Below are 8,489 nucleotides of genomic sequence, written 5' to 3'. Positions count from 1 at the left end.
GCTTCATTTAGTTGTTTTTCTGGGGTTTTATCTTGTTCCTTCATCTAGTACATAGTTCTCTGCCTTTTCATTTTGTCTGTCTTCCTGTGAATGTGGTTTTTGTTCCACAGACTGCAGGAATGTAGTTCTTCTTGCTTCTGCTGTCTGCCCTCTGGTGGATGAGGCTATCTAAGATGCTGTGTGAGCTTCCTTAGTCACTCCCCATTTTTAATTCCCTCAGCCCCTGGGAAACACTAATCTACCTTCTGTATGACTGGATTTGCTTATTGTAAATTCTTAATAAATGGAATTGTATAATATGTGACCTTTTGTGTCTGGCTTCTTTTACTTAATGTTTTCAAAGTTCATCTATGTTGTAGCATGTATCAGTACTCCATTGTACATGTATACCACATTTTGTTTATTCATCAGTTGATGGACATTTGGGTTTCTTCTACTTTTTGTCTATATGAATAAGGCTGCTGTGAACATTATTGTACAAGTCTTTGTGTGATCATACATTTTCAATTCCCTTGGGTATATACCTAATAGAGAATTCCTGTGTGGTAATAGTTTCATGAGCATTTTAAATTGATTTTTAGCTCAATAAAAAGCTAAAAGTGGTCATAAAGCGTACTTTGTATGGTTTCAGTATTTTGAAATTTGTTGAGTCTTGCTTGGTTGTTCAGAATACAGTTAATTTTTGTAAAAACTCCATCTGTGCTTAAAAAGAATATGGTATGTATAGTTGTTGGGGACAGACTTCTATATATATATATCTATGTAATCAGGTAATCATATTCAAATTTTCTATAGCCTTATTGCTTATTCAATGAATTTCTGAAGAAGTAAGTTAAAATCCACTATGTGGACTTGTGTATTTATCTTTTTGATTCTATTAATTTTGCTTTATATATTTTGGGGCTATGTGCTTAGGTTGCATACAGGTGCAAACTGGTCATATCTTAGTGAGTTAAATCATTTATTTATTTAGAAGTGACCCACTTTATAGATATGGTAATGTGTTTTGCCTGATATTAATACAGCTTCACAAGCTTTTTTTTTTAATGTTAATTCAAAAAAAGGTTTTTAAATAAATAACTAAATCCAGCATCACAAGCTTTCTTTTGGTTAATGTTTGCATGGCATATCTTTTTCATCCTTTTACTTTTAACTTTTCTAAATCGTGTGTAAAATATTCTTCTTCTGAAGTATACTTCTTTTGATTATTTTTAAATCCAATCTGACAATCTTTGTCTTTTAACTAGCACACTTATTTAATTTTCATCAGTGTGATTACTTGGATTTATAATTACTTGTAATTATTTGGATTTATTTCTACCATCTTACTTTTGTCCCACTGTGTTTATATTCTTTTCTCCCTTTTTTGTCTTGTTTTTGTCTTGCTTGGTATTTTCTTTAAAATCATTTATTTTTTCCTCCTTTCCTAGATTGAAACTATAACTCTTTTCTACTTTGGGGGTTGGGGGGTTACAGAATTATGTAAAGTCTGACATTAATTCCAAGTACTCTGGATAATCAAGAGACCTTACACTTTTCTAGGTTATATACTGTTGTTGTGTATTTTAGTATTATGTGTGTGTTTGTATGTAAATATGTCTATATAAACGTTTTTGAGAAAATTGTAGCTTCAAAATTGTAGTTGTAAGAAATAATACAGAAAGATCTTGTTTATTCTTTACCCAGTTTCTCTCAATGGTAATATCTTGTAAAGCGATGTCAAAGCTAGAGTGTTAACGTTGATACAGTCATGAGAACATTTCCATCACCACAAGAATCCCTCAGGTTTCCCTTTTGTAACCACACTCACTTCCCTCCCATCCTCTGGCAACCACTAATCTAGTCTCCATCTCTATAATTTTATTATTATAACAATGTTATGTAAATGGAATCATACAGTGTTGTAACTTTTGGGAATTGCTTTCTTCATTCAACATAACTCTGGAGATTCACCCAGGCTGTTATCCTATACCGATTTAATTCCTTTTTATGGCTGTGTAGTATTTCATGGTATGGATGTACCACAGTTACTTAACCATTCACCTGTTGAAAGACATCTAGGTTACTTCTACTTTTTTGGCTGTTATGAATAAAACAGGTATAAACACTGGTGTATAGATATTTGTGTGAATGTAGTTATTTCTCTAGAATAAATGTCCAGGAGTGCAACTGCAGATTCACATAGTAGTCCCATGTTTAGCTTTTGAAGAAACTTCCAAATTTTTCTATACCATTTTATATTTCCACCATCAATATATGAGCAGTCCAGTTTCTTCACATCCTCACCAGCATTTGGTATTTTCACTACTTTTTATTTTAGACATTCTGTTTGATAGGTGTGTCGTAATATCTCATTGTGATTTTAATTTGCATTTCCCTAGTGGCTAATGATGTTGAACATCTTTCCATGCACTTATTTGCCATCTCTCTTTCTTTGGTGAAATATTTCTTTATGTATTTCACTTATGTTCTAATTGGATTTTTTTAATATTGAGTAGTAGAAGTTCTTTATATATTCTAGATACTAGTTCTTTGTGGAATATGTGGTTTGTAAATATGTCCTCCATTCTATAGCTTGCATTTTCATCCTCTTAACAGGTCTGAAGACAGAAAAAGGTTTTAATTTTAATGAGGCCCAATTATTAATTTTTCCTTTTATGGATTTTTCTTCTTTTGGTATTTATTAGACAAAGAGTCTAGACCTAGATCTTGAAGATTTTCTCCTCTGTTAAGTTTTATGGTTTTTCATTTTACACTTAAGACTGTTATACATTTTTTTTGGTACACGGGCCTCTCACTGTTGTGGCCCCTCCCGTCGTGGAGCACAGGCTCCGGATGCGCAGGCTCAGTGGCCATGGCTCATGGGCCTAGCTGCTTCGTGACATGTGGGATCTTCCCAGACCGGGGCACAAACCCTTGTCCCCTGCATCGGCAGGCGGACTTTCAACCACTGCGCCACCAGGGAAGCCCAAGACTGTTATACATTTTGAGTTAATTTTTGTATAATTCAAAAATTAGGCTCAATTGTGAGCCTTAGGTCAAGTGTAAGTTTTTTGCCTCTGAATATCTAGTTGTTCCACTGCCATTTATTGAAAAGGTTATCTTTCCTCTATTGAATTGCTTTTGCACCTTTATAAAAAATCATTTGGGTATATTTGTAGGTCTGTTTCTGGGTTCTTTGCTCTGTTCCATTGACGTATATGTCTGTCTATCCAATAATACCTCACAGTCTTGATTACCATACCTATATAATTTTTTATAAATTTTAATTTAATTTTTATTTTATATTGGAGTGTAGTTAGTTTACAATGTTGTGTTAGTTTCAGATGTACGGTAAAGTGATTCAGTTATACATATACATATATCCATTCTTTTTCAGATTCTTTTCCCATATAGGTTATTACAGAGTATTGAGTAGAGTTCCCTGTGATATACAGTAGGTCCTTGTTGACCATCTATTTTATATATAGTAGTGTGTATATGTTAATACCAATTTGGGTAGACTGATTCCTTCCATTTTGCTTTTTCAAAATTATTTTATCTCTTCTGGTCCTTTGCCTTTTCATATAAATTTCAGAATAATCTTTTCTGGGTTTTATTTTTATCTTGCTGGGTTTTACTTTTAGTTGTAGCAAAATACATAGAGCATAAAATTTATAATTTTCACCATTTTTTAGTGTCCAGTTCAGTGGCATTCAGTACCTTCCCATTGTGCAGTCATCACCATCATAAATTTCCAGAACCATCTTCCCATAATGAAACTCTATACCTATTAGAAAATAACTCATTTCCCCTTCCCCCTTAGCCCCTGGCATGCACCACTCCTCTTTCTGTTTCTGGGAATTTGATTGCTTCTAATCCCTCATATGAGGAGAATCATACAATATTTTTCCTTTTGTGTCTGGTTTTCGCTTCACTCAGCATTTATTTTCAAGCTTTGTTCATATTGTACCATGTAACAGATTTCATTCCTTTTTAAGGCTGCATAATATTCCATTATTTTATATACCATGTTTTGTTTATCCTTTTATCTTTGATGGGCAATTGGATTGTTTCTACCTGTTCACTTTTGTGAGTAATGCTGCTATGAACAAGGGTATACAAATATCTATTTGAGTCTCTGCTTTTAATTCTTTTGGGTATATACCTAGAAGTAGAATTGCTGGGTCATGTGGTAATTCTATTTTTAATATTTTGAGGAAGCACCATATTGTTTGCCATAGTGGCTGCACCATTTTACATTCCTACCACCCACTCATAATTTCTTGCCTAGGCATCTCTTAGTCTGCAGTCCCTCTGCAGCTTTCACCAGCAGTGCTTACTGCTTCCCATGTTTATTTACAGCCTGAGATCTGAGCTATTCTGCTTTTTCCTACATGAGCTCTGGAGTTGATTGAAACAGAGCAGTCCCTCAGGCAGCCCCCATACAGGTTAGAAGCTTGCCGATAAGGGCTGCTCTGCTCACTCACATTGGAGGGCGTGTATTGGCTGTGGGCTGTTGCTTCCTCCTGACTATACCATTTGGAAAAGGGGATGGGGCAGGGATAAGTGAAAAATGCCATGAAATTTCCTATCATTTTTAATGTGGGTTTTTCTTGGTTGGATGTTCACTTGTTTGCTATAGACCTTTGACTGTTTTCCAGAGCTCCTATAAAGGTATTTTAGCAAGTCTCTAATTGCTTTTGTAAAATGTTTCCATGGGGGAACGAGGGCCTGGAGTTACCTAGTTCGTCATCTTGCTAATGTCATTCCTTATTGCTGAGTTTTGAATAAGAATTCTATTAAACCTGGCTATCAATTTAGGGAGAATTGAAATCTTTACTGTGGTGAGTCTTCCAATTCATGAACATAGTATGTCTCTCCATTTAAACAAAGATCTTTGATTTCTTTCATCAGCATTGTGTAGTTTTCAACCTACACAGCCTATACGTATTTTGTTAGATTTATATCTAAATATTTCACTTTGTTTGAGCCACTGGAAAAAATACTGTAGTTTTAGTTTTGATGTTTAAGTGGTCATTGCTAGTATATAGAAGTACAATTGATTTTTGTACATTGAGAGTGTGTTCTGTGATCTTGTTGAACTTACTGATTAGTGGTAGGAGTGTTTTTGTAGATCCTTCAAATTTTTTACATGGAGCATCATGTCATCTGCAAATAAGGACAGTTTTATTTCTTCCTTTCTGGTCTTTATGACTCTTATTTTCTTTTCTTCTCTTATTGTACAGACTGGAACTTCCAGCACTATGTTGAATAAGAGTGGTGAGAGTAAACATCTTTTCCTTGTCCCAGTGTTGGGGGAAAATCAGTCTTTCATCATTAAGGAAATTGTTACCTGTAGTTTCTTTGTTTAAGCTGAGGAAATTCTCCTGTTTCTGTTTTTCTGAGAGTTTTATCATGAATGATGAATTTTGGTAATTTTTTTTCTGTATGAATTGATATGATAATGTTATTTTTCTTCTTTAGCCTGTTAATAAGATGTGTTACATTGATTAATTTTCAAATATTGAGTTGGCTTTGCATCCACAGGATAAATCCCATGATTATGGTGTTTAACGGTTTAATTCTTTTTACATGTTACTGAATTCTGTTGAATAATATTTCGTTCAGGATTTTTTGGTCTATATTCATGAGAAATATTGGTCTGCAGTTTCTCTCTCTCTCTCTCTCTCTCTCTCTCTCTAAGCACTGTCTTTGTCTGGTTTTGGTATTAGGGTAACAACATTGGTTTCTTAAAATGTTGGGAAGTGTTCCTTCCACTTTTGTTTTCTGAAAGAGATTGTATAGAATTAGTGTTAATTTTTCTCTAAACATTTTGTAGAATTCTCCAGTGAAACCATCAAGGACTGAGATTCTTTTGGGGGGAGTTTTTAGATTATAGATTCAATATTCTTAATAGTTATAAAGTTATTAATTTTATAATGAGCAAATAGTGGTGCTTTATGTTTTTTGAAGAATTGGTTCATTTTATCTAAGTTGTTCATAGTAGTCCTTATCTTTTTGGTGTCTTCAGAGTCTGTAGTAATATCCCCTGTTTCATTTAGATATCGGCAATTTGTATCTTCCCTTTATTGTCTTCGTTAGTCTTGCTAGAGCTGTGTCAGTTTTAATAGATCTTTCCAAGGAACCAGCTCTTTGTTTTATTAATTTTCTCTATTTTTCTGGTTTTGGTTTTATTGATTTCTGCTTTTATCGTTCCTTCCTTCCTTCTGCTTAGTTTTGGTTTATTTTGGTTTTCATTTTCTAAGTTCTTGAGGATGGGAACTTAGGAAAATTATTTGAGCCTTTCACTATTTTCTAAAGTGTGCATTTATTGCTACGAATTTCCTTCTCAGCACTGCTTTAGCTTTGTGCCACAAATTTTGGCATGTTGTATTTTCCTTTTCATTCAGTTCAATGTATTTTTTATTTCCCTTGATACTTCTTTGACCTATGGAATATTTAGAAATATTTTCTTTAATTTCCATGTGTTGTTTGGATATTTTGCTCTTATCTTTCTTTTTTTTTAACATCTTTATTGGAGTATAATTGCTTTACAATGTTGTGTTAGTTTCTGCTGTATAACAAAGTGAACCAGCTATATGCATATGTATATCCCCATATCCCTTCCCTGTTGCATCTCCCTCCCACCCTCCCTATCCCACCCCTCTAGGTGATCACAACACACAGAGCTGACCTACCTGTACTATGCAGCTGCTTCCCACTAGCTAGCTATTTTACATTTGGTAGTGTATATATGTTAATGCTACTCTCTCACCTCGTCCCAGCTTATCCTTCCCCCTCCCTGTGTCCTCAAGTCCATTCTCTACATCTGCCTCTATTCCTGTCCTGCCCCTAGGTTCATCAGAACCTTTTTTTTTTTTTTAGATTCCATATATATGTGTCAGCATATAGTATTTGTTTTTTTCTTTCTGACTTCACTTTGTATGACAGACTCTAAGTCCATCCACCTCACTACAAATAATTCAATTTCGTTTCTTTTTATGGCTGAGTAATCTTCCATTGTATGTATGTGCCACATCTTCTTTATCCATTCATCTGTCGATGGACACTTAGGTTGCTTCCATGTCCTGGCTATTGTAAATAGTGCTGCAGTAAACATTGTGGTACATGACTCTTTGAATTATGGTTTTCTCAGGGTATATACCCAGTAGTGGGATTACTGGGTCATATGGTAGTTCTATTTTTAGTTTTTAAGGAACCTCCATACTGTTCTCCATAGTGGCGGTATCAATTTACATTCCCACCAACAGTACATGAGGGTTCCCTTTTCTCCACACCCTCTCCAGCATTTATTTGTAGATTTTTTGATGATGGCTTTCTAACGCATGTGAGGTGATACCTCACTGTAGTTTTGATTTGCATTTCTCTAATGATTAGTGATGTTGAGCATCCTTTCATGTGTTTGTTGGCAATCTGTATATCTTCTTTGGAGAAATGTCTATTTAGGTCTTCTGTCCATTTTTGGATTGGGTTGTTTTTTTGATATTGAGCTGCATGAGCTGCTTGTATATTTTGGAGATTAATCCTTTGTCTGTTGCTTTGTTTGCAAATATTTTCTTCCACTCTGAGGGCTGTCTTTTCTTCTTGTTTATGGTTTCCTTTGCTGTGCAAAAGCTGTTAAGTTTCATTGAGTCCCATTTGTTTATTTTTGTTTTTATTTCCATTACTCTAGGAGGTGGGTCAAAAAGATCTTGCTGTGATTTATGTCATAGTGTATTCTGCCCATGTTTTCCTCTAAGAGTTTTACAGTGTCTGGCCTTACATTTAGGTCTTTAATCCAGTTTGAGTTTATTTTTGTGTATGGTGTTATGAAGTGTTCTAATTTCATTCTTTTACATGTAACTGTCCAGTTTTCCCAGTACCACTTATTGAAGAGGCCACCTTTCCTCCATTGTATACTCTTGCCTCCTTTATCAAAGATAAGGTGACCATATGTGCATGGGTTTATCTCTAGGCTTTCTATCCTGTTCCATTGATCTATATTTCTGGGTTGGTGCCAGTACCATACTGTCTTGATTACTGTACTTTGTAGTATAGTCTGAAGTCAGGGAGCCTGATTCCTCCAGCTCCGTTTTTCATTCTCAAGATTGCTTTGGCTATTCGGGGCCTTTTGTGTTTCCATACAAATTGTGAAATTTTTTGTTCTAGTTCTGTGAAAAATGCCATTGGTAGTTTGATAGGGATTGCATTGAATCTGTAGATTGCTTTGTGTAGTATAGTCATTTTCACAATGTTGATTCTTCCAATCCAAGAACATGGTATATCTCTCCATCTGTTTGTATCAATTTACCATTGTTATATCTTTTTCTTGGATTGATCCCTTGACCATTATGTAGTGCCCCTCTTTGTCTGTTGTAATAGTCTTTATTTTAAAGTCTATTTTGTCTGATATGAGAATTGTTACTTCAGCTTTCTTTTGATTTCCATTTGCATGGAATATCTTTTTCCATCACCTCACTTTCAGTCTGTATGTGTCCCTAGGTCTG

This window comes from Monodon monoceros, unplaced genomic scaffold (assembly GCF_005190385.1).
Source record: "Monodon monoceros isolate NGI ecotype Baffin Bay Population unplaced genomic scaffold, NGI_Narwhal_1 Super_Scaffold_7, whole genome shotgun sequence".
Lineage (NCBI taxonomy): Eukaryota > Metazoa > Chordata > Mammalia > Artiodactyla > Monodontidae > Monodon > Monodon monoceros.
Note: the sequence above shows the minus strand (reverse complement) of the source record.